The sequence below is a fragment of the Saccopteryx bilineata genome, chromosome 9 (assembly GCF_036850765.1).
Source record: "Saccopteryx bilineata isolate mSacBil1 chromosome 9, mSacBil1_pri_phased_curated, whole genome shotgun sequence".
Classification (NCBI taxonomy): Eukaryota; Metazoa; Chordata; class Mammalia; order Chiroptera; family Emballonuridae; genus Saccopteryx; species Saccopteryx bilineata.
In genome coordinates, this window is record NC_089498.1 from 51,574,476 (window position 1) to 51,602,154 (window position 27,679).

Genomic DNA, 27,679 nt, shown 5'->3' on the forward strand with positions numbered 1-27,679 from the left:
TGACTTTGCAAAGAAGCCAGGATATTTTATTTATGATCTTTTGAAAGATTTGCGCTGTGCCTTTTAAAATGACTAAAGGATTCATTTGAAATTAGTATGCATGGCATTATTCTAAGCCTATTTCTCTCTCCAAGTAAAATCCTTTTAAAGTCTAATTCTAGCCTGACCAGGCAGTGGCGCAGTGGATAGAGTGTCAGACTGAGATGCGGAGGACCTAGGTTCTAGACCCCGAGGTCGCCAGATTGAGCATGGGCTCATCTGGTTTGAGCAAAACTCACCAGCTTGGACCCAAGGTTGCTGGCTGCTGGCTTGAGCAAGGGGTTACTCAGTCTGCTGAAGGCCCATGGTCAAGGCACATATGAGAAAGCAATCAATGAACAACCAAGATGTCGCAACAAAAAACTGATAATTGATGCTTCTCCTCTCTCTCTGTTCCTGTCTGTCTGTCCCTATCTAACTCTCTGTCTCTGAAAAGAAAAAAAGTCTAATTCTGTTTTAGTAAAAATATCTAATATTTTAAATTAAAAATATAGTTTAAGATAGCCCTAGAATTAAAAACGGTTAATGGTTATATCTCTCTAGCTCCTTTTAAAGTTTTTATTTTTATTAAATTTATTGGAGTGACATTGATTAATAAAATTAAATAGCTTTCAAATGTACAATTGTATGAGACAACATCTGTATGTTGCATTGTGTGCCCAACACTCAAAGTCAAATCTCCTTTTTTCATCATACACTCGACCCCCTGTATCCTTTACTATCCCCTCTCCCCTTTCCCTCCGGTAATGGATCATACTCTTGTCTGTGTCTATGAGTTTTCGTTTGTTTCTCTTTTCTGTTCATTTGTTTCTTTCTGGTTTATATCATACACATGAGTCAAAACATATGGTTCTTGACTTTTTCTGTTTGACTTATTTCACTTAGCATGATATTCTCAAGGTATACCCATGTTGTCTCATGTGGCAGCGCTTCATCTTTTTTAATAGTTCAGTAGTATCCTATTGTATATATGTGTCACATCTCCTTTATCTAATCAAATACAAGGGACACTTCAGTTGTTTCCATGTCTTGGCCACCATGAATAATGATGCAGTGATAATTCTTGCTAAGATGCACTGTTTTCTTTGAAAGGAAGACAAGTGCTTCTGCCACAGTGTGTCTTGAAATGTATAGCTGGGTCCAAAACATAGGGACTGAGCAAGAATAAGTGGGGGGCTCAACCAGCTACTTCAAAAAGAAATAGTTTAAAGTGTGCAGAGGGCCTGGAGCATCATCTCTGAATATAAACAATATAGCTAGAAAGCCCACAGTGTACAATTCTGTTGGTAGGATAGTAATAATTATATACAACCAGTATTACCACTATCTTCATTCAAATTTATTTAGCCCTTTCTATGTACTATTCAACTGCTATAAGGGTTTTATGTATATTATCTCTTTAAACTTGGTTTTAATAGTATGGTCACTATTATTTTACCCACTCTGTATTAGTCATAGTTGTTTTGCTCTTTTAGCTCCTGACCATGTGCAACTTGACTGTCACATGTACACACGCACATACACACACACTAAAGCCCTCCCCAACTTAAATTAGTTAAATAGTGACCTAGAATCACTCCAGCCTCTGAGTAGTCTAAGTCACACAATAAATTAGTAGTAAGAGGTATTTGAAACTTTATTCATAAAGTTGTTGAGAGACCTCAGTTCCATGGTGAAAATTTAGGAATTTTTTCTTGTGATCTCTGAATTAGAAATGGTTAAAGGTTGGCTAGTCTAATCACCCATCTGATGCATGATAGCGATCATCCAGTTACTTTGGAAATACAAAATTTCTCAATACTGGCCACTGTTGGCTGTTACTGAGGCAGACTCTCTGACCTATCACTGCATAAACAAAAGTACAAGAAGAAACACTGTATGTTATTATCTATATTAGATCTTTATGACTTTCACCTTCAAAGCTTATTTCTAACATGATTTCATTGATTCTAATCAACCTATGTAAACTATATTACTTTAGTTTTCCCTAGTATATTTTGTGTAAGCTAATTTTTTTTTCTGAAAATATAGCATTATTTAAAAATCTTAGACCTATTTAACCAAGTGTTAAAAGTTTACGTGATTAATTTTGGGTTTATGTAGCTGAAATGTCATTAAAGAATAAATGACAAAATAAAAATTATTAAATGCAATGGTCATATAAATGTGAAGTAGAATCAAATTCTGAACATTGCAGGCAACCAAAAGCAATATGAAAAAGTATTTTAAATATTTTAATATGGTCAACAATTTATATCTTTTTAAGGAAAATGAAATTTTCTGATATTTATCTTGGCATCTTTTTAAACTTTTATATGAATCTTCTTTGAAGATCAATCTTTAGATATTATTATGATGGCATTAGAAAAATAAATTCATGGAGGAAAACACAGCAGTAGTTCTCTTTGTTGCCTCTCAGAATTACCTAAGGTGTTTTTTCAGGTCTCGCTTGATTTGTAGTGGCACAATGGATAAAACATTAACCTGTAAAGCTAAGGTGACCAGTTCAAAACCTCAGGTTTGCCCAGCCAAGGCACATATGGGAAGTAACTATGAGTTGATGCTTCCTGCTTCTCCCCATCTCCTCTCTCTCCTCTTTATAAAAATCAATAAGTAAAATCTTTAAAAACAAAGATATAGATGCCTTGCCCCAAATACTCCATCAGGTATATTTAAGAGATTAAAATATAAGATATTGGCCCTAATCAGTTGGTTCAGTGGTAGAGTGTCAGCCTGCCATGTGGATATCCTGGGTTTGATTCCTGGTCAGGGCACACAAAAGATGTGCCCATCTGCTTCTCCACCCCTCCCTATTCTTGCTCCTTTCTCACTCTCTTCCCCTACCTGCAGGCATGGCTCAATTGGAGCAAAATGGCCCTGGATGCTGAGGATGGCTCCATGGCCTCTGCCTCAGGCACTAAGAAGAGCTCAGTTGCTGAGCAACAGAGCAATACCCCAGATGGGCAGAGCATCACCCCCTAGTGGGCTTTCCGGGTGGATCTCTGTTGGGGCACATGTGGAAGTCTGTCTCTGCCTTCCCTCCTCTCACTGAATAAAAATAAATAAATAAAAAATAAAATAAGTAATATATAAGGTTTTTCAAGGGTAGTAAAATTCTGGTCAAAATTTTTTCTCATACTCCATCAAAAGTAGATTGACTAAAAAAATTTTTTTTGAAATATCTGTATTGATAAACATGCATGGCCTCTTTTAGACTACCTGCCCTGGTCAATTTTACTGCTCTCACGACTCTCCTTTTTCATTTCTGATTGAATTCGTTAAGAGTAAAGATACTTTGATATTGATGTCATGAAGATGTGGATGCCAGCTGATCCAATTTCTTCACTGACATGTCAACTATATTGAAAAGGAAAAAATATAGATATAAAAAGAGCAAGAAGGGGGAAGTGAAACAGGTGGAACTGAACAGAGGTGTCAGATAATACCAGGAAACAACCCAGGAATTTTAGTGAGTTCAGTTTAGATATTATCATTTTGTTGAGTAGCTACAGCTGCTCCTTATTCATTCAAATCATCAACAGAAATGAGTGTTCTTGTTCTACTGTTAGAAGGCTTAAGGGTGACGGTGGTTGGCGTTATGGGTCTTTTCACCACCACTCCCCACATTAGAAAAGGTCAAGGTGTGAACCCTGTGTTCCCATTTATCAATTTCATGTGAAGCCCTCTGCTGGTCAGTCCTGACCACAAAAATGTATGTCTTTTTGCATAAGCAAAGGCACAGCACTTTACTTTAAAAGTACCTTATTTCTCTAGAATATGAGAATTCACATTCTAAATAAAATATAATCAAAATAAGTTGTATAGTCATATTCTGTACAAACCAAAATTTGAGAAAAAGATTTCTTTAAAAATGCTAAATAAAAAAGATGCATTTGATTTGAAGAATGATAGAAAAGTACCGACTTCTGTTCCTAGGCTGGATCACAAACAGGCAGGACATTCTCTTACCTTTTTAGTACAAAAATTAAAGTCACTGAAGTTTTGGGTTAAATAACTGAGGGAAAAATAATATCCACACTGAATCTTCTTCTTAGCTAGTTTCTCTATATTCTGTTCCATTTACTCAAACCTGGATATTTACTTTCAGCTTTGCCTCTCATGACTGACCATTTATCCTGACTGCTGTCTCAGGATGGTCTTAAGTACGCTGGTAAATGGGAGGAAACATTTGGTTACTCCTAGTCTTTGATTTCCAAATATGTGGCTTTGCACACAATATCCTTGAAAGACATTACACCATAGAAGGCCACGGGCATTGACATTGATGAAATGATATCTTTGCTAATTTGTTGTTTATGCTTGATCTTTTCCAACACCTGCTAAAATCTGTGTGCTTTATATCATTGGCAGTGCATACTGTTCATTAAACTCATTCACATACTGGATGTATGCATTAGAAATAGGACCTTAGCAATTTTGAAATTACAGTGAAGGGGAAGCTTAAATGGTTTTCATAGAGAGAATACTCAGCGAACCTCAAAATGGATAGATTTATATTAAAAAGTTTCAAGAAAAGGCTTATAGATAGATAGGAGAAAGTAATTCTTTGGTTTAAATGTTTGAGAAATGTTTGACTTCTCTGTATTGATTTTTAAAAAGTAACTGCTCAGCTAGACTGGGGCAGCTTTACCACCACTAGAAATTTAGTCCTCAGTTTTACCAGTTTCAAGAATCAGTTTATAAGGTTCATGGAGTCTGACTCATGGTAACCAAAGACACAAAAGACTCAAATATAAACTAATAATATAAGCCATATATAAAAAGTAGAGCATATAATTATTATTTATGGAGTGCTTACTTTAGTAGCAGTTATAATGAAAAGTTCTTCACATACTAGGATATGTATATTGGCAAAGAGCATTGATTTGGAGTCAAATAGCCAGGGTTTCAGTCTCACCCAGACCCCTACTGGCACTGTTACCTTAGCTTTTGTCATCTGTAATACAGGGATAATAGTATCAACTCATAAGATTGATGTAATGTGTATAAAGCACTAAGCATAGTACCTAGCACAAAATAAGCACATAGTTAATTAGATGTCTTCTGTCATCATCATCATCTCCCCGCTTCTCACGTTCCTTCTACTCATCATCACGAACTGCATGCACATCGAAGAGTTCATTCTCCTTGATGCAAAGCCTATTTTTTCCCCCACGCCATCAGGAATTGTGTTGACTAGTCAACACAATTATCTTTAGAAGAAATATTACACAAGAAATCAAATTATCATCAAAAGGCAGTTGAATAGACTTCAGTCAAGTGAAAGGATATTCTAATAATTGTAATGGTTATAGCTCTCAACTCTGATATAGCCATCTTCACAATGGGGAAATCCTACTATTCAGAACCAATAATTAGGTTAATTTATTAGGGCTGACTCATCCAACTGTTAATTGCTCCTGCTTGTTTTTAATAAAGTGTGGTGGTAGGCTTTTGAGTTTTGGGATCACCTGAGAGCTTGTAGGAACTGCAGAAATTTAGCCCAAACTCTGTTGTACTGAATTTGAATTGGCAGGTTAGTCAAATTCCATGGTGATTCAAATACACAATCAAGTGGGAAGAGCACTATCTTAAGATATTCCTCAGTTGTTCTCTTAGGTACCTGATCTAATCCATTATATAGAGAGTCTTACCAGTTTTCCTCCCACAGGGTCACCTTATTCCCAAGTAATCTCATTTCCAAGCAATACAGCTTTACACTACATCATTTTACTTTAGTTGTTCATCGATTGCTTGTCGTCTGTGCTTTGACCAGGCAAGCCCAGGGTTGCTAACCAGTGACCTCAGCGATCCAGGTTGATGCTCCATCTACTGCACTACCACAGGCCTTCACTACATCTTTTTTTCCCCCACCATCACTGTTTATAAAAAAATAACTGTTGAAAAAGACTAAATAAGAAAACATTTCTTTTTCTGCGTCTTTGTCTAAAATGTTTCTGTCACTCAAGCCCTGGATCTTGGCAGATGGCTTCATTTATAGTTAAGGAAAAAGATCGTTTTATATTCTTTGGTTCCAGTTATTAGAGTTTGCTTTTACACAAGGTAATATTTTATTTCCTGTCACCTTTTTGAAGCCTTTTTACTTTTTATTCCCATTTTCTTTTCCTGCTCTGATTTCTCAATCATTGCCACTAAAATAAGCTCAATGTCAGCCTGACACTGAACAACTGTGAACTTGGCAGTTTTGTTTGGAAACTCTTGGTCTTCCAGTTCTTTTCCTTACAGTACATGCATACAAGCATGTATCTGTTTGCAGTCACCGAGAAGTAGATATTCAATAAACCACCAGTTTATTTTTTCTAGAATTCATTTGGATTTTAAAGAGCGTTCTATAAGCAGAGTCTATGGTGAGATTGGTCTCTATAAAAGGATGTCACGGCCCTGGCCGGTTGGCTCAGTGGTAGAGCATTGGCCTGGCGTGCAGGAGTCCCAGGTTCGATTCTCAGCCAAGGCACACAGGAGAAGTGCTCATCTACTTCTCCACCCCTCCCCCTCTCCTTCCTCTCTGTCTCTCTCTTCTCCTCCCGCAGCCAAGGCTCCACTGGAGCAAAGTTTGCCTGGGCGTGAGGCTGGCTCTGTGGCCTCTGCCTCAGGTGCTAGAATGGCTCTGATTGTGGCAGAGCGACGCCCCAAGATGGGCAGAGCATCGCCCTCTGGTGGGCATGCCAGGTGGATCCCGGTTGGGCGCATGCGGGAGTCTGTCTGCCTGCCTCCCCGTTTACAGCTTCGGAAAAATACAAAAAATGATGTCACTGTGAAGTCACCTGTGGACTGTTCTTCATAGAGACAGCTACTCTATAGCCTGTCAAACTTCAGCTTATCTACTCCTCTGCATGCATTAATACACCTGAAAAATACAGCAATTTATAAATGCAGTTATGTCTACATTCTATCTCTGCTAAATTAAAACATGGAAATCTGTGTAAACAAACTGGAGGTTCTTCTTAGTCTTCAGGTTCATAGAACCAAGACACGCTTTTTAAAAGTTTGTGTGTATTGGTGCTATACAACCATTTGAGTCTTAACCCTACATATTTAAATAGGATCATGAAGTCATTTTTTTCATCACCAGTATGGAAGCTTTCTCCAAAATGTGTTAGATTATTTTTCAGATTCTGAATCAAATCTCTCATTATTGTAAGAAGAAATAGGTGGTAATTTTCCTTCATTTTATTAAGCCTTGTAATTTATAAAAGTAAAAACACTTATCTAAGTGTACAAAAAAAATCAATAAGTAAGCTAAGAGTTGTATTCCAGGTGTTTTACATTCTGGTCCACTGCTCCACTAAATAGCCCATAATGCAGCAATTGATTGGCAAATTTAAAATTCATTAATTCGTCATTTAAGAAAACCAGTGAGAGACTACTGATATACTTTACTAGGCGAATCTTTCCTTTTAGTAGCTCCAATTAGTGACTAAGGCTCTTTTTCTTCATGTTTTCAGAAGAGCTAAAAAAATATATTTTCAGCCCCAAGAATTTCAACAAGGGAGGCTGTAACTTAGTTTTGCTGCACATCTTCAATTAGCTTGTGAAATCTTATCTCTTCTAACAGTAAAAGGACTTAAAAAGAGAACATTAAAATTCCAAAAGGAGCAAGAGAGTGTTTTTGAGAACAGGCTGACTCAACTTAAAGACAGCTTAGTAGCCAAAAAGTGTACTTTTTGTCATATTGTTTTCCTTTGAAGAGATCCGTGGAAGTACAGAGGGAGGGACTGAACACACAGAGGCACAAAAGCTGCCAGGGGAACATCTCTTATGATGCTCAGGGGCTGAAAGGTCACCGTTTTCCTGTTTCATTCTCTATTCTTAACTACTAGCTCCAAGGAAGAAGTGGATGAGAGTCTTTCTAGTAATAGAAACAATTATTCCCTCATGTTTTGTCTATATCCTTGTTTTCATACATTTTATCCTTTTAAATGTCCTTGCTTTTTCTAATTTCTCTGTTGCCATCTAAACCAAACAATGGTGTGTGTGTGTGTGTGCGCACGCGCTCACGAGAAGTGGAAGAAGAACTCAAGGTTTCTATCAATTCTAAAATAAGAACTATTTTGCTATGCCCTAATATGTGATTAACTCAATACAGTTGTTAACTCAGCATTTTGAGACTAGTGAGGAATTGACATTCTTCTAATCAGAAAAATGCATCGTCTTCATTATAAAATCAATTATCTTCAGTTGGCATTCAGGGCCCTCAAAGATACAGTTTGTAATGTCAACCTCAAAAATAAAATAGCCAGTTGTTTTATCAGTAAAATGAGTTTATCTGGAAATAACAGAATTGCAATTTGGGACAATCAAGCTATGGCAAAACATAGGCAAGTCTGAAGTAACTAAGGGAAAGTTGGCTTCTGTCAGGCTTTAGGAGAAACTTGGGGCGGGGAGCAAGGTTGTTCTAAACAAAAGTTCATTGGGGAAGAACAAGAGTTCCAAGTTATGTCAGGTTTTCATTGGCTGCAAACAGTGGTTAATACATTTTTGTTGAGGCCCAGAGCGACCATCCTTCCTTTTCTTAAAATCTAGAGATGAATTTCTCTGTGTAAAACGTCTTCCTCTGCTGTTGGGAAAACAGCAGCGTTAGGCTTACTCGCTTGCGCTTTGTATGATTAGCACATAAGCATGTGACAGAACCGTGTGTGTGTGTGTGTGTGTGTGTGTGTGTGTGTGTGTGTGTCCTAAATAAGGCTTGGCGCAGATTGCTTGCCTGCCACTGTGAGGACCTATTTTCCTGATCACTCGCCTGCCACCACGAGAAGAGGTTTTTCCCCTGTTTGTTCTCCCACTTTTACAAAAATCTAATAAATGGGAATGACCCAATGCTTTCCAGCTCTGCAGTTCCTCTGCCATCTGCCCAAATCTAATGTGAACCTGTCTGGCCATGGCCACTAGCATTACATCTGTCAAAAGAATGATTTCTTCTTTCTGCTTGTTGGGTGGGTTGCAGCTAGTGATGCGTGTGTAAGCATTCTCTCTTCAGGGCTTCCCAACTCCATTTTAAATGAGGTTTCTTTATTTTTTGTATATTAATAACTCTTTCTTCCTTACCAGCTTTTCCACCTCACCTGGACCTCTCTGTCCCAGCAACCCAGTCTATAAACTCTCTTGCAATCCTGCCCTCTCCTTTCCGATTACTTTGCTGATGTCATTTCCTTCTATGGAAATAGTCCTCTTTTGCATTTATTTTACAAATCCTACCTGCTTTCCGGAAACCAAGCCAAATACCAATTCCTAAAAACAATAAAGACAGAACATTTTATTTTATTGTTTTCTCTGATAGTCCCACCTAGCAATAAACACTCTTTATTTATACAATGTAAATTACTTAAGACAATTCCTTCCACAATGCAAATCTGATCTTCTTAGATTATCTTTTTATTTGAGAAGCAATCAGGCTTCAGGCTGGGCTTTTTCACAATTGAAATGTATTACACTTTTATTAACCTTCCTTACAAAGGACTCTATTAAAATATAAGAAATTTTGTATCTTAGCCATTCACCTAAAAATCAAGAACTTGCTATGAACTAAGATATGTAGGGTAAGTATAAATTCCAAATTTCTGCCATTTTGAGTGAAATTGAACTTTCCTATTAGCACTTCTATTAGCACTTTTCATAATCTGTCATTATATTCTTCCAAAATCTTATATAGAAAAGGTGCTTAGAAAATGCTGAGTGAACTTATTTAAAATTACAAAGTGACTTAGGGGTACATAGTATCTTAAAAAATAGAGTGGGGTCATTCTGGCCAGGTTGCTCAGTGGATAGAGCATCATCCTGGTGCACCATGGTCACGGGTTTGATCCCTGGTCAGGATTCATATAAGAAGCAACTAATGAGTGCACAACTAAATGGAACAACTAAGTGGAGCAATGAGTTGATGCTTCTCTCTCTCTCTCCTTTTCTCCCCATCCCTCTTTCTCTCGCCCTTTCTTTTTCTTTTAAATCAATGGAAATTTTTTTAATTAAAAAATATAGAGTACGGTACTTACAGTGTGAGTATATGTTATGAAAAACATAACCTATTCCATTTTTTTCCCTGATGGGTCAGGTTTAAGGGTAACTGAGGAGCAGGGCATATTTGGGGAGAAAACACAATGTTCCAGCATCTTATCTGATCAAAAACATTTTCTGGGCAGTTCAAAAATTGTAGACTGAGTTGGCTTAATGAGTTTCTGTTCATGGGAGCATAGTGTCCTCAGTGATCTATTCAAATTAACATCCATCAGAAAGCAGCCTCCAAGTATGGTGATTTTGAATGGAGGAATGAGAGTAAGAAAGAAGAGGAAGGGATAAGTTGTCTTGAAATAATCTAGTTGATACAAATGTAGAGCTTTCTTTCATCCTTATAAACCAGAAAATTCATAGAGACAAGATAGTCTCTAAGGTTCTAAAAGTGAGTCAGATTTCCCAAATACCTCGAGGTTTTGGTAGCCTGGGCTTTTGTGTCTTCCCAGCTGGAAATAGTCAGTACTCATGATTTTTTTGGCATTAGCAGTGATTTACTATTCCTAAAGGGAGTGTCTCATATCGTTCAGGTGTGCTAGAAGAGAAATAAAAGTTGAGAGCCATCAGTTTAGAAGCTCTTTATATGATGTAGGAGATATGAGGTATGGACAGGTTGGCAACTCCCCAAAGTTGTATAACTTGTTAGTTGCAGAGCAAGAACCAGAATCTAGGTTTCCTGTTGTCCAGTCCAGTACCATTCGCTAATCACCACAACACACTGGGCTGACCCAGACGGGAGAAAATAGATGCTCATTAAATGTATCTATTGGACTAAAGACATCATGTACACTAACATGTTGAAGCACAACTAGAATGACATACCCTGAACAAGAATCAGATAAGGGCTTGTTGTTTACTTCTTCCTGGTAGTAACTCTTGCAAGCTAGCTCAGGCCACTCAGGTTAGGAGGGCTGCTCCTTTATGGTGGTTGTCCTTTTGATGCAGAAGTGAGTAATTTCCTGGTGCTAGATGAAATATCAAGGTCAAAGGTGCTGAAACATAATATGGCAAAGCAAGCGTGAGTCACCAGCTGACCGCTGAGTCTGTTCCCTCTGTGATCCCATGAATTGGAGCCCTGCTTGAATGCTCTTTCTGGAGGCTTTGGATACTGATTTTCTTTTTTACAAAGCCATCATTATTTCCATGGGTACCTTTTTTGCTTTTAAGTGTAAATAAACACTTTCTAGGTACTGAATGAATCCATTTCTATTTCTCACAATGGAGTTTATTTAAACTATTTTTATTTCACAGTTTTCAGTAAAGCTGATTTTTTTTTTTACCCCTAGGAGGAGGAGGGTCCTGGGTGCTTGTTTCTAAGGAGTCATGGAGTAGAAACAAACAAATAATAACACAGGGCTGAGAGGTTGTGTGTGTGTGTGTGTGTGTGTGTGCGCGCGTGCACCTGCGCACACGGGGAGAAGGGTTAGGCAAGAGCCGCAGCCCGTCTTTCCCCCCCATGCCTTACTCAGGGGTCCCCAAACTTTTTACACAGGGGGCCAGTTCACTGTCCCTCAGACCATTGGAGGGCCGGACTATAAAAAAAACTATGAACAAATCCCAATGCATACTGCACATATCTTATTTTAAAGTAAAAAAAAAAAAAAAAAAAAAAGGAACAAATACAATATTTAAAATAAAGAACAAGTAAATTTAAATTAACAAACTGACCAGTATTTCAATGGGAACAATGGACTTGCTTTTGGCTAATGAGATGATCAATGTGCTCCTCTCACTGACCACCAATGAAAGAGGTACCCCTTCCGAAGTGCGGTGGGGGCCGGATAAACGGCCTCAGGGGGCCGCATGTGGCCCGCGGGCCGTAGTTTGGGGACCCCTGGCTTACATAGTCTCCCACTGATAACCAATAGCGATATGATGTGAGCCCACAAATGTAATTTTAATATTTCAGTACTCGCCTTACAAATGAGTAAAAATAATGAGATGAAATTCATTTTAATAATAGAGTTTATTTAACCCAACACATCCAATATATAATTACGTCAACATGTATCAACATTAAAATGACTAATGAGCTATTTTATATGAATTTTTAAATAATTCTTAGCAGACAAGTGTAGATTTTATGCCCAAACACATGTCATTTTAGGCTACTCACATTGCCACTGCTCGATTTGACAGCCAAGTTATCGAATTTAAAAACAGCTACCCGTTTGGTTGTCAAGATAGTTTATGAACTGTCCTCTAGCCCTCTTTTCGTTTGTTTGTTTGTTTAACAACTGCCCCACTTCTCATTTCCTGAACATCAGCCAGATCTGGATTTACGTCTTTTTAGGACTAGAGCCTCCTTTACCTGCCTTTACCCTGTCTGTGTCGCAAAGCAGCTTTGGAAGGAGCCTGATGTGGGTTTTTATGGGTCTTGATTGAGATTCCATTTCAACTTCATTATTTAAAATTTAGGTGAATGTAAGAAAGTTATTTAGCCTCTCTGAGTTTTGCACTACCTATTCTTCAAATGAGGATAGTAAGTGTTTGTGGGATTGTCAGAGCAAGAGAGCAATAGAGAGATTTAACTGATGTAATGGATGCAAAAGAACCAAAAAAGAAAATACATAGCTCAGTTCCTAGTACATAGTAGCTAAATAATCCTCTTCTTTCCTAATTGCTTCCAAGTTGCTTTTGTGAGTAAAACATCTGCCAACAGTGTATCTAAGCTTACTTACGTATCTTTTCATCTTATTATTATTCTGCAGTCTCTCACCTGTGATATCTTAGTCCCACCTTGAACAACTCATGTTCTATCTTTGCTCCCCCATTACTGTTATTATTCTCTTCACTTCTTTTGAACTGAAAAAAATGCTAACAACAAAATGTATATATATAACTTGACTCCTTGGAAATGAGTGACTGGGGATCCAAGTGGGGCTACCTAGGTGACCTTCTACTGGGGCCAAGATTCAACAGGCTACCTCTAAAATCTCTGCCCCACTGAGGGCGACAGTACAGCCAGTTCTGTCCCCAGCTGTAACAGTTTCCTAGGCAACCAATACATACTACCACTGAAAGAAGTAGAAGGGAAAAAGGCAAAACCTTCATTATTTCCACAGTTTTAAATACTGTCTGCCTCTGCTAACGATACTGAGAACATAGAAATAAATGAGCATATATTTTTATTATTTCATGTTATGTTGGTTATGGCTTCTGTATACATCTCTAAGAGAATTACTAACGAATTACCAGTAATGGTGTTGCCTGAGTACAATTAGATATTTACTGGGGTAAGGCTTATCATTTTTTGAATAACAGTCTAACTATGTTAAAGTTAAATTTAATCCTGCATTTGATGTATATTGAATTTTATAAATACATAGTACTTTAAATTTCCTTTCCTAATTGCTTTTTGCTAATATATAAAAGTGCAGTTGACTTCTGTACTTTTTATCCAGAACTTTCCTAAATCACCTTGTTAATTCTAATGTCTCTACGTAAATTTTTAAGGATTTTCTATATATTTATATATATGTCATCTGCAAATAATGAGGATTTTTTTTTTTTCATTTTTCCAAAGCTGGAAACCGGGAGGCAGTCAGACAGACTCCCGCATGCGCCCGACCGGGATCCACCCGGCATGCCCACCAGGGGGCGATGTTCTGCCCCTCTGGGGCCTCGCTCTGTTGCGACCAGAGCCATTCTAGCACCTGAGGCAGAGGCCACAGAGCCATCCCCAGTGCCCCGGCCATCTTTGCTCCAATGGAGCCTTGGCTGTGAGAGGGGAAGAGAGAGACAGAGAGGAAAGAGAGAGGGAGGGGTGGAGAAGCAGATGAGCACTTCTCCTGTGTGCCCTGGCCGGGAATCAAACCCGGGACTCCTGCACGTTAGGCCGACGCTCCACCGCTGAGCCAACTGGCCAGGGCAATAACGAGGATTTTAATTCTTCATTTTCTTATAACTCCTTCCTTTCTTATAACTTACATAATTTTTATTCCTTAACACTGGTTAGGATTTCTAATGAAATAATGAATAAAGGAAGGATAGTGGACAGCCTTGCCTTATTCCTCAAAGCAGGAAAAACCTTCAAAATTCTATTAAGGATAATAGTTCCTATAGTTTTGTATAGATACTCTTCTATTTAAATTTTGCTAAGAGGCTTTTCTTAAAAATCACTAATGGAGAAAGGTTTTGTCCTATTCCAAATTTACTGAGAGGGTTTAAAAAAATCATGAGTAGAAGAATAATTTTATCAAATGCTTCTTTTGTATCTACTGAAATAATCATACAATTATTCTCCATTTTGTAAATGTGGTGGTTAAAATTGATTTATAGTTGACAAATCAATCTTTGATTCCTGGAATGAACCCAATTGTTTATAATGTATTTCTTACCTTTTTATGAGTTATTGGATTTCTTTTGGTGATATTTAGAATTTTTGTAATCATGTTCATGAAGTAGAGTAGCTGATTTTTCTTTTCTGGTAATGTCTTTGGCAGTTTTAAGGATCAAGGTTATTGTAGTCTCTTAACATAAGCTTATAAAGCCTTTGGTATCATTATGTCTCTTCCTCTATTTATCCATTCATTCATTTTACCGTATGTATTGAGTGTCAAAATAGTATAATGGTTAAAAGTGTAGGTTCTAGAATACCTGTTTTCGAATATATATATTTTTAAAACTTGTGACTACATTAATCATCTCTTGTAATATAACAGATTACCAGAAATTTAGCAGCTTGCAGCAACACATTTATTATCTTATAGTTTCTGTGGGTCAAGTATTGGGGATAAGCTTAGCTGAGTACTCTTCTTTAAGGTATCTCCAAGGATACAATTAAAGTATTGGCCAGGACTAGGGTCTTATCTAAGGATCAGCTGGGGAGGGATCTGCTTCTCAGTTCATATGATTATTGGTAGGATTCAGTTTTTTCCAGGTTGTTGGACTGAGGACCTCAGCCTCTTGATGGCTATAAGCTAAAGTCTCCCCTCAATTTATTGCCATGTGGGCCTCTCCATATGGTGATTTTCTTAAATCAAAGTAAAAAAGAGTCAGTAGGGAGTCCTCTGGCAAGGCAGAAGTGACAATATGAGTTAACATAATCAGCTTTGCCATATATTATTAAAAATAATGGCTAGGTCTTGCCCAATCTCAAAGGCTAGGGATTAAATCAGATCTACCAGGTGGTGTAAATAGTTGGTAGTCTATTTAGAGTCAGTCCATCAGAGTATTTTGGACAAATTACTTAACTTTTAAGTGAATTAGGGTCTTTATCTCTTAAATGAAAAGAATAATAGGGCCTTTAAGTATATTAGATCACTTATTATAAATAAAACATCTAGAAGAGTGCCTAGCACCTAGTAAGTACTGCATTAATGTTAGATTCTATTACTGTTCTAAGGGCCAAGTACTATTCCATATGTGGAGCACTTAGCACTGAGTAACAGGGACAAATTTCCAACCCTCATGGAGTTTACAATCTAGAAAAGACAGGCAGAACATAAACATTTAACTATATAATATAATGAGTACTGATGTGAAGGGGTATTACTATTTTATATAAAGTGCTCAGAGCACTTGAGCAGGAGCCTGGAGAAGTTGAAGGGACAAACCTTTTACATATTCTGGGGATAACAAGAGTGAAGTCCTTAAAATGAAGTATATTTACTTTAAAACCACATGGAGGCTTGCTTTGAAACTATACATTTTAACATATATATTCATGATAGTTATTCACAGATGACAGTTTATTCCCATGTAGCTGGGTCCATGTATGCAAAACACTACTCTGTAAAATTGTTTCATGAAATGTGCAGAACACTAAGAGTTCATGCTCAACAAGGACAGTAAAAATGTTAAACTTATAGCCCTGGCTGGATAGCTCAGTTTGTTAGAGCAGGGGTTGGGAACTATGGCCCGTGAGCCAGATGTGGCTCTTTTGATGGCTGCATCTGGCTTGCAGACAAATCTTTAATAAAGAAAATAATAACGTTAAAAATATAAAACATTCTCATGTATTACAATCCATTCATTTCCTACCGCTCATGTTCATGGTTGCAAGAGGCTGGAGCCAATCACAGTTGTCCAATGGGACAACACCAAATTTTTATTGGATAATGTGTAACGTACATGGGTTATTGTGAGGTCAGGAAGTAAACTTCCCTCCTTTTAATCAAGTAGCTAGCTAATTGCAGAAACCCTTTTGATGAAGAAGATGGCTAAAAGAAATAAGATAAGGAGTATAGTACTTTTCAGCAGGAATGGACAGAGGAATTTGCCTTTGTGGAGAGAGCAGGTTCTGCAGTGTGTCTAATATGCAATGATAAAATTGCATTGATGAAATGGTCAAATATAAAGCGGCACTTTGACACATGCCATACTACATTTGCATCAAAATATCCTGTGGGGCACAGCAGGAAAAAAGCATGTCAAAGCTACTGTGCAGAGTGCAAGCTAGTCAGCAGCAATTCTGTGTTTGGACCCAACAAGGTGACTGGAATTCGGCTAGCTTTGCTGGTGCTTTAGCAATTGTGAGAAATGGAAAACCATTCACAGATAGGGAGTATGCCAAAACATTCATGCTTGATGTTGCCAATGAACTTTTTGACGACCTTTCAGATAAAGACAAGATAATCAAACAAATAAAAGACATGCCTCTGTTGGCAAGAATTGTTCACGATCGTACCATCATGGTGGCAAATCAAACTGAGGCAACACAAGTCAAGGACATAAATGCAGCACCATTCTTTTCTCTCGCTTTGGATGAGTCAACAGACGTAAGCCATTTATCCCAGTTCAGCGTGATTGCAAAGTATGCTGTTGGTGACACACTATGTGAGGAAAGTCTTGCTGTTTTACCTATGAAAGAGACAACAAGAGAGGAGGATTTATTTAAGTCTTTCACTGAGTTCGCTAAAGAAAAAAATCTTCCAATGGATAAACTTATTTTGGTGTGTACTGATGGTGCTCCATGCATGTTGGGTAAAAACGAAGGATTCGTAGCATTTCTTTGTGAACATGAAAAGAGACCCATCCTAAGTTTTCACTGCATCCTACATCAAGAGGAGCTTTGTGCTCAGATGTGTGGCGAGCAGCTTCATGAGGTGATGTCGCTGGTCATTCTGGTAGTCAACTTTATTGTTGCCCAAGCTTTAAATGATCTCCAGTTTAAAAAACTGCTGGATGAAGTTGGGAATAATTATCCTGGTCTGCTTCTGCCCAGCAATGTGCATTGGTTGTCAAGTGGGAAGGTGCTCAGCCATTTTCGCAGCTTGTCTGAGCAAAATCTGGACTTTTCTTGAAATGAAAAATGTCGAGCATCCTAAGTTAGCTAATACTGAGTGGCTCCTGAAGTTCTACTATCTTGTGGACATGACTGAACATCTGAACCAGCTCAATGTGAAAATGCAAGGCATTGGAAATACAGTCTTATCCCTTTAACAAGCAGTGTTTGCATTTGAAAACAACCTGGAACTCTTCCTCGCTGACATTGAAACAGGTCATTTACTACACTTTGAAAAACTGAGAGAGTTTAAAGATGCATGCACAGCAAGTGACCCTGCTCAACATCTTGATCTCCAGCAGCTAGCAGGCTTCACATCTAATCTCCTGCAGTCATTCAAAGAGCGTTTTTGGAGAATTTCGTGAGTGCATGCATCTTTTTAAGTCCATCACCCGTCCACACAAGTGTGTAATGGACAGCGCCAACCTGAGTTACATCCCCAGTGTCTCTGTCAGAGATTTTGAGCTACAAGTTGCTGACCTGAAGGCCTCAGACATGTGGGTGAATAAGTTCAAGTCACTGAATGCATATTTGGAAAGACTTACACGACAGCAAGCAGAGTTGGCGAACAAACACAAGTGGGGAGAAATGAAAAAACTTCAACCCGCGGACCAGCTGATTGTGAAAACTTGGAATGCACTTCCTGTCACATACCACACACTGCAGCATGTGAGTATTGCTGTACTGACAATGTTTGCCTCTATGTATGTATGTGAGCAGTCTTTCTCACATCTAAAGAATGTTAAGACCAACCTATGATCATGTTTAATGGATTGAAGTCTCAACGCCTGCATGAAGCTTAACCTCACCAGGTATCAACCAGACTACAAAGCCATCAGCAAAACCATGCAGCACCAGAAGTCGCATTAATGTTAATAAGTACTTTATTCATCATTGGTTAGCAACAGCATAACAATGTTATTAAAAAGAATTCAGAGACTTATTGTCCTTTAAACATGTTGGTCTTACATAAAATGCACACATTTACTTGTATTTAGTGTTAAACATATTGTATGGCTCTCACGGAATTACATTTTAAAATATGTGGCGTTTATGGCTCTCTCAGCCAAAAAGGTTCCCAACTCCTGTTGACAGAGCATCGTCCCAAAGTGCAAAGGTTACCAGTTAGATTCCATGTCAAGATACATACAAAAAACAGATCGATGTTTCTGTCTCTTTCTCTCTCCCTTCCTCTCTCTCTCTAAAATTCAATTAAAACAATATATCAAACTATAGTCCTGGAATTCCAAAGCTGAGTGTTTCCTTGGTGTCTTTCATAATTTTGATTGGATTAAATCTGACTGCCACAAATAATAAATGCTACTACAACAGTATTAGTAAAAGCAGTTGGAAGTCCTTTATTTTTTTTTTCTAAGCTGTTTCTTAATTCAGTTAAGTAAACATTACAAAATAATCCCATAGTCACATTTGCATTTTCTTCTACCTTATATTTACATGTATTTTTACCTGGCTCTAATTCAAATATAGTACAATTGTTTCCTTCTCTTTATTAACCTATTGTTTCATAAATAAACTATATTCTTTGTTATGAGTAATCATAAGGGCTTCAACTTTTAGTGTTTATTAGTCTTCCAGCATATTGGTATGCCAAAGGTAGTTCTTATTCTCCTGAGTCAATTTGGTTATTTATTTTTGTATACTTGTTTGTTATTTAAAAATAGGATGCTGGTTACACTTCTGAGCTGATATCTCGTTTACCTTTAAATTATTTCTAGAATAAATTAACAAAGTAGATTACTAAGCCCAAGGATCTGAACATTTTTACAGAGTCCATTTACTTCAGGTGACACTGACAAGGGTCCATGTTCTTATAGTAACACAAAGCATCACCTAGTCCATAGATTTTAATATTTCCAAATAAGTCTTTTATTCCTATGTACTTTATTTTATAGCCTAGTAGCAATTTTTAAAGCCAGTACTTATTCTTCAGAATATAAATAGAAATCTTATACTCATACATAGTACTCTTTGTACTAATTGTATGAATGACAGAGTATTTTATTCCATATAGTAATTTAGTGTAATCTGAAGACTGAATATTTGGCTATGCACCCAGTTTTATTATTTGATAGTAGTGTGGCCTTGAGTAGAATATACACCAGTTCAATTTCTCAGTTTCCTCATCTGTGAAATAGAGATAATAAAAATACCCACCTTGCAGGCTTTGTCTCAATCAATCTGTTTAAGTGTTATGTATATGATAGGGGCTCCATAAATGTCAGCTATTGTTATTATTTCATGTGTTCCTAGGTTACCAGTCAAATCAGATCTTGTAAAACTGAAGTTGAAGAGACAGGAATTTGCCTGAAACTGTAGCATCTACTACGGGTAGCCTGGTATCAGCTGGCACTGCCCAGAAGCCAGTGCCGTGGGATCTAAGTCATGAGCAGGCACCGATGGGCCAAATCTGCCTCACAGCTACAGGTCTTCATCTCACATAGTATTATTATTATTACTACTAATTAGTTGCTAACATTTAAAAATTTAGAAATTTTAAATCAAGTCCTGATTTGTGACTTTGGAAAATAATTGAAAAGTGAAGCAAAACCAGGATGCTTTGCTTTATGACAACTGTCAGCTAGAACAGAGTAGCGACCACTTTCATTATAAGAGGTGCTGAAAAGGAACACGTGTTTCCCAAGAGCAGCATCCTCTTGGTTGATTCTCTGCTGCTCACAACTAACCCGCCTCCTGCCTCCTCTGTTTCCGTTACCTGCCTTCAGGAACATTTGAATTGGCCTCCACCATCATATCGATTGAGATCTTGGCCTCTGAAGGTTGAAAGAACTGGTTATGATCCTTTCTCTGGACTATTCATTAACCAAAATTCAAATTACCTGCTTGATAATTTGCATCACTGGGTAGAGCAGAGCATCGAACAACGGAGTACATTTCTCACCAGGCTCCAGGATGTCTTGCTACGAGAGATGCTCTGTTTGTTTTGACCTTGGACTTCAGATCATAGATACACTCTTGTCTGCTCCGTAATGTGAATTGAGAGAATGACAAGGAATAGTAGTACATCTTAAATGCTGCTGAAAAAAAAGTCTGTGAGTTCTTTCTCAAAAGACTGAAAATGGTTACCTTGAAACAGCAGGGAATCCATACCAACAGCCCTAAGTTCTATGTTTATGCCTCGGAGAGTTTTAGAGGCATTACTCCATGTTCTCTAGTCTTAAAATGCATGGTTCATATACAGCAGGTTTGGAAATGGCAGGTTGATCTCATGAAGCTGTGCTGTTTTACCATGGCACTCGTCGACTGTCATGAAGTATGACAGGGTTTTAGATCAAAGGTAACTGACTCTTTCAGGCTTTTGAGAGCTGGTCTCGAGGTCTGCCATGAGCTCTGCAGTTTCTCCTGTTCAGGTATCATAATTAATAAAGGAGAACACTATTGTCTAGTCACATGAAACCTCAAAACTTTTTTTTTTAGTGAGACAGAGAGACAGACAGGGACAGATAGACACAAAGAGAGAGAGAGATGAGAAGCATCAATTCTTAGTTGTAGCACCTTAGTTACTAGTTGATTGCTTTCTCATATGTGCCTTGACCACGGCGGGGGGTGGGAGGCTCCAACTGAGTCAGTGACCTCCCGCTCAAGCTAGCGACCCTGGGCTCAAGCCAGAGATCTTGGGCTTCAAGCTAGTGACTTTTAGGCTCAAGTCAGTGACCTTTGCGCTCAAGCCAGCAACCATGGGGTATGTCTGCAATCCCACATTCAAACCAGCAACCCTGCACTCAAGCCTGTGACTCTACACTCAAGCCAATGAGCCCGTTCCCAGGCTGGTGACCTTGGGGCTTCAAACCTGGGTTCTCAGTGTCCCAGGCTAATGCTCCATGTACTGTGCCAACACCTGGTCAGGCAAAACCTCCGACCTTGATTCACATATCCATTGGTCTAATGAAAACAGTGCATCATTGCTCCTCATTATATTTGGTGTTACTGCTAAGCAGTGTCAGTACAGAAAGCACAGTGACAAAGTGCTTGCGATCTGGGGTCCAATAGACTGGAGTCTGAGTCCTGGCATGGCTACTCTATGAGCTGTATGCTTAGATAATTTATTAATTCTTTTTTACTCAATTTTCTCATATGTGAAATAAGGTAGTATTAGTACTTTCTTCATGGGGGTAATGTGAATAATTCCTATTAATATGTATGGTATTTATTAAGGCATAAGTAAACACTTGGTAAATAGTGTTGACTGGCTTTCTCTCTGTATTCGTTAAACATGATGAACACTCTCTTGTAGTGGTCAATGTAAGCAACATGTTTTTTTCCCTCATGGACCTAAGAGTACAGGGGGGTTCATACTGGCCTAAATGTGTTTGTTGTTGTTTTATTTGTATTTCTTTTTCTTTTTTTATTAAATTTATTGGGATGACATTGGTTAATAAATTATATAGGTTTCAAGGGTACAATCATATGATACATTATATATATATACATATATATATATATATATAAAATTGTGTGCCTAGCATACTTTTTGTTGTTGTTGGTTTATAACATAGCTGTTGACTATTTGACTGGTTGTGAATGTCCACCCAATCTCTTACTATCTTTATGACATAAGGCACTTTATTAAACTTTCTCTTGCTTAATTTTTTATATGTTAAGTAAAGATAATAAAAGGCATGCTTTTGAGTGTTTGACCCAAAGTAATAACAATAACAGTTATAATAATAATGAAGAGGAAGAGGAGGATAGCTAACATCACACGAATTTTTCTACATGTTAATTTATTTAAGCCTCACAGTCACCTATAAGTTAGTTCTCATTATTAGTCCCATTTTACAGATGAGGAAACTGAGGTATAAGGAGATACACACTCAGGAGATGTCAGTGTGTAGTTGGTATCATTAATAAACAAATACCTTTACCTTTCATTATAGTTAGATTTACATCATTGTTTAAAATTCCTTCTTAGTCATTCCATTGTGTCTATATACTTTGTAAGTATATTCTACAGATGGGCATGTTAGTTGCTATTGTGATTGCACATGAAGAACAAGTTTTGAAACCCATCACATTTTACCTGAGAGGCCACCTATCTGCTTGTGTTAACTGAAATATATTTCATATTCTTCTTTTCACTTGACTAAATTTGTCAAGTTAAATTTACTGAAGAATTGAGAAGGTGAGGCTGTTCAGGCTAATTCATAAGACTAGGAGTAAGATTTTTAGGCAATATACATTGGCTGGCAGAGGCCTAAGAGATTATATGAAGTTAATATTTTCTTTCCTTTTTTTTAAAAAAAAAAAACATTTGGAGAGAAGCAGGGAGATAGAGACAGAGAGACAGGAATATCAAGCTGTTCCTGTATGTGGCCTGACAGGGAATGAACCAGCAAGCTCTACGCATGCTCCAACCAACCAAGCTATCTGGCTAAGGCTTAATTTTTTATTTATTGATTGATTTTTAAAGAGACAGAGAGAGGAGGGGAGAGAGAGGGGCGGGGGAAGGGAAGCATTCATTTATTGTTCCAGTCAGCCGTGCATTCCTTGGTGGCTTCCTAAGTGTGCCCTGAGGATCAGACCCGCAACCTTGTCATTTCAGGATGATGCTAACCTACTGAGCTAACTAGCCAGGGCGAATATTTTCAACTTCTGAATTTCTAATTCATTTGTGCATACACTACAGTTGTGGAGAAGAGCTTAAGTGACAGTATATTGGGTTAAGGTTAGTAGACTGAGGGACCTTGTACAGAGACCGAGACTGTCATTCTCATTAGTGAGCTTTTAAGTCACAGAGAGAGTGTTGTTTCCACTGCCTGGGCATTTTCTCTACCTTGTCATCTCTGTGGGCAGATTGCACCTTCTCAGTGAAGACCTCTCTGTCCAGGTTAGTTGTAATTTCACCCTGTCTCTCTGTCTACAAACATTCCATACCCCCTCTCTCTCCTTTGTTTTTCTACATAGCACTTACCCCTATCTCAAGCTACACGTTTTACTCATTTTCTATTCCCCCCCCACACACCCAGAGGTATGGAGTCTACTCATACTAGTTTGTAGGAACAGACTGCTAAATAGTCAGGATTTTTTCAAGCTGGTTGTTAAATTGGCAGTAATGGGTATAGTTATACCATGGACATTGACCAGCACTACAAATTAGGGACTTTTATTCAGAGTTGGTTATTAACTGCTTTGCAAGAGACACATTTTTGTTTCATTCATTGCTTTATCCTCAATAGCTAGAAAAACATGCCTTACACAAAGTATATAAAAAGTGTTTGCTGGAAGAAATATAAAATAAATGTGTGAGTGAGCAAACAAATGGAAGTCACTCAGTGCCTCTCATGTGGCTGTTAAAACTTGTTGTCATCTTTGCTTTTCTTTGTGCAGTGACTGAGTGACTCACAACCTGGACATAACAAACTAACCTGCCACGTGAGTTTTACTACATCTCAGTCACCAAATATGAGACCAAACTAAGTACTGAATTTCTCTCTTCTTGATGACAGTCTTTGGATTTGAGCCAATGAACATTTTTCTACTTAAATTTAGTAAATTGGGTTTCTTATTTCTTAGTCACTAAAATGGAAAATAGCTAAAATTATCTAAACAGAAACCTGGAAAAGAACATAGTTTGTGTCATAGGGAAGTTGAAATAACTTGGCCTCAGAGCTCACTTTTACTTCTCCAGCTCGGATTTACATTTACATGTCACCCTAAGGAAGAATGATGCCTATTTTTTTTTAGCTTGATTGCTTATAATTGCATTACATGTGATTTCTATTATAAAATATTGCTGATTGCTGAGGACCGTATTATCTTGTGTCACGAACTCTGGGATTTCCTTAATGTGCCTCCTTTTCTGGAAGAAAACTAGACATTAAGAAATGAATCATATAGTCAGAGTTGAAAATGGACGACCTAAAATAAAATCAAGAATGTCTTTTGTTGTTGCTCTGTTTTCCTCATTTTCCACATTAGTTTCTTTAAGTTTTTTAATGTCAAAATGTGTAATCAGATTTGAAATATCATTGTTTTCTTGGCACGACCTCAACGAATATGGAACTGAGTGTGGAAAGACTTGAGTTTAAGAAAAATATTTCAAGTTTAAAAAATTAAGAAAGGTATGGAACAAGTATAAGTAAAAATTGTTTTATTTCTTAGAATGTAGGTAGTTTTTTTAAGGCTTAGATAAGGAGATGTAAGGAAAGTGAAAAGGGAGTATCTTTTTTCTTTTTTTTTTTTTTTTTTTTTTTTGTATTTTTCTGAAGCTGGAAACAGGGAGAGACAGTCAGACAGACTCCCACATGCGCCCAACCAGGATTCACTGGGCACGCCCACCAGGGGCGATGCTCTGCCCACCAGGGGGCGATGCTCTGTCCCTCTGGGGCGTTGCTCTGCCGCGACCAGAGCCACTCTAGCGCCTGGAGCAGAGGCCAAGAGCAATCCCCAGCGCCCGGGCCATCTTTGCTCCAATGGAGCCTTGGTTGCAGGAGAGGAAGAGAGAGACAGAGAGGAAGGGGGGGGGTAGAGAAGCAAATGGGCGCCTCTCCTATGTGCCCTGGCTGGGAATCGAACCCGGGTCCCCCACACGCCAGGCCGACGCTCTACCGCTGAGGCAACCTGCCAGGGCGGGAGTATCTTTTTTTAAAGGAGTACCTGTATTAAATCTGCTAGTTAATGTGGAAGTATAGATGAATACGTAAATCCAATGATTCAGTACCATTTCTGATTAAACAAATTTGATATGTCTAAGGGCTGCCTTTAGCTTGTTAGTTAGAGAGAATGATAATGCCATTTTATGGTAAGTCCTGTGGGGCTGTAAGGAGAGTAAAAATTATTTCTATTTATATGTAATCTTGCCTCTGCTAAGGACTTGTATATATCCCGTTCCAATCTTAAATAATACTGTGAGATATTATTTGTGTCAATTAAAATGCTATTTGTAACAAGTATCTAAGTGTCAATTTAAAGGGGTTGGAACATCAAAGAAATGAATTACATTACAAATTTAAAAGTTCACTTTTTTTTTTTGTAACAGAGACAGAGACAGAGAGAAGGATGGATAGGGACAGACAGACAGGAAGAAAGAGAGAAGAGAAGCATCAATTCTACATCGTGGCTCCTTAGTTGTTCATTGATTGCTTTCTCATATGTGCCTTGACTGGGGGGCTACAGCAACCTGAGTGACCTCTTGTTCAAACCAGTGACCTTGGGCTCAAGCTGGTGAGCCTTGCTCAAACCAGATGAGCCCATGTTCAAGTTCAGTAGATACTAAGGATAATGAGGAAAATACTATAAGCAAAAACATGCCAATAAATCGGAAAACAAACCCCTGTGGGTTTTTCATTTTGTGTAAACATATTAAATTGTGTTTGTATTTTTACACATAGAGGCATTTTTCCTCTCCTCTATCATGTTCTAATCTTTTATTCTAAGTTGGACTTACCTAAAATGCACTGGTTTTCTAAAAGGGATGCTACTGAGATATTATTTACCTAGTGATTTGAAGCCTTTTTTCTATTTAAATAAAATTATTCACAATCTAAATTAAGAATGTTAGCTTTGATGTCAGCTAGTTGGCTGACATAATAATTTTTTCTCTCTTTTTTTTATCTTAAAGCATTCAACACTTAATTTCCCAATATAACAGCTTAAGAAATGGTGTAGTGTATTTTGAAATTTACTTTTATTAAACCATAAAATAGTTTTGTTTCAAGACATATTTAAGGCCCTGGTGATGGCTCAGTGAATAGAGGGTCCACCTGGCGTATAGACACCCCACGTTTAATTCCCAATCAGGGTACATAGGAAAAGTGACTATCTGCCTCTCTCTCCTTCTCTCCTCCTTTCCCTCCCTCATCTAGTGGCTTGATTGGCTCAAGCAAGGACCTGGGTGCTGAGGATAGCTCAGTGAGTCTGAGCACATCAGTCTCAGGTGCTAAAAATAGCTTGGCTTGGTACTAGAGCATCAACCCCAGACAGGGTTGCTGTGTGGGTCCTGGTTGGGGGACATGCAGGAGTCTGTCTCACTATCTCCCCTCCTCTCACTTAAAAAAAGATATATTTAAAACAATTGCCATCAGTTAGTATTTTTAATTGTGACAGTTTCCTTTTATTAAAAATAAATATCCTCCCTCTTACTTAAAAATATTTTCTACACTGGTGGTGGCACAGTGAATAGAGCATCAACCTGGGACATTCAGGTCCCAGGTTCAAAACCCCAAGGTTGCCAGCTGGAGTGCAGGCTCACCAGCTTAAGTGTGGGGTTTCTGGCTTGAGCATGAGATCATCAACATTATCCCATGATCTCTGGCTTAAGTCCAAAGGTCGCTGGCTTGAACCTAAGGTTGCTGGCTCAACTGGAGCACCCCGCATCCCCCTACTACACCCCTCATCATCGCATATATGAGAAGCAATCAATGAACAATTGATGCAACTATGAATTGATGCTTTTCTTCTCTCTCCCTTCCTGTCTCCCTGTCTCCATCTCTCTCTTTCTTTCTCTTGCTAAAAAATAAAAGAAAAAAGAAATAAAAATTCTACAATCATCACACAATGTTATACTTTGGAGGAAATATTAGAAATCATCCAATTTTCCTTGCTTCACAGTGAAAAAACTAACGTCCAGAAAAGATAGGAGAGTCATTGAAAGTTCCATAGCCAAATAATGGTTGATCAAACACAACCACACAATTTTCCCTACATTTCAGTCTAGTAAACCTTATATCACACCACACAAATCTTTCTGATGCCTAAAAACACTGAGGTTTCTTTTTAAATTTTTTTCTATGGTAAATATTTATAGTCTTAAACCTCATGTTAAAGTTTAGCTTACCAAAGCCCTGAGAATATGAAAATCAGAAATCTAGAAGAAAATGTTAGCTTTTCAGTAAAAGGGCAAGTGTGTTTTTGAAATGCTCCATGTCATGTCAGAAAAAAAATTCCCCCTTTCCAATTAAATACTCTAAGAAAGCAATAATGCTTTTGGATTGTTTCAGTAATTGTATAACCTTGTAACTTATTTTATAAAAACAAATTGCCTAGCAGAAGGTGTCAGTAAACTTATGTCCCATTAAATACACTGTGAAAATAATATAGTCACATCTGGTAATCTGGTGCTTTAGTAAGGAATGCCAGTAAAGTGGCTCTGCTAAAGGAACTATTTTTTCTCACCAGGGTGCTGAGTTTTTGGTTGGTGGGGAGGAAAAGTTAAATGCATTTGCAATAAAGGCAAATTGTCAATTCTGTGCAACTGACACCTGGTCTGCTGAGGATCTTTAGAAACATAACAATTGACTCTAAATTGCCATATATTTAATATCAAAATATTTTTATTCTTGGCCCTGGCCAGTTGGCTCAGTGGTGGAGCGTCGGCCTGGCATGTGGGAGTCCTGGGTTTGATTCCTG

General features: G+C 38.0%; 1 protein-coding gene and 1 non-coding gene across 3 annotated transcripts in view; one reads left to right on the forward strand and one right to left on the reverse strand.

Moving 5' to 3' along the window:
• The window catches only part of PRKG1 (protein kinase cGMP-dependent 1), a 1,486,994-nt gene that overhangs the window by 409,194 nt on the left and 1,050,121 nt on the right, over positions 1-27,679 (forward strand). The window lies entirely within an intron of this gene.
• Positions 13,862-13,937, reverse strand: TRNAV-AAC (transfer RNA valine (anticodon AAC)). The gene has a single exon. It is a non-coding gene; the product is annotated as a tRNA-Val (tRNA).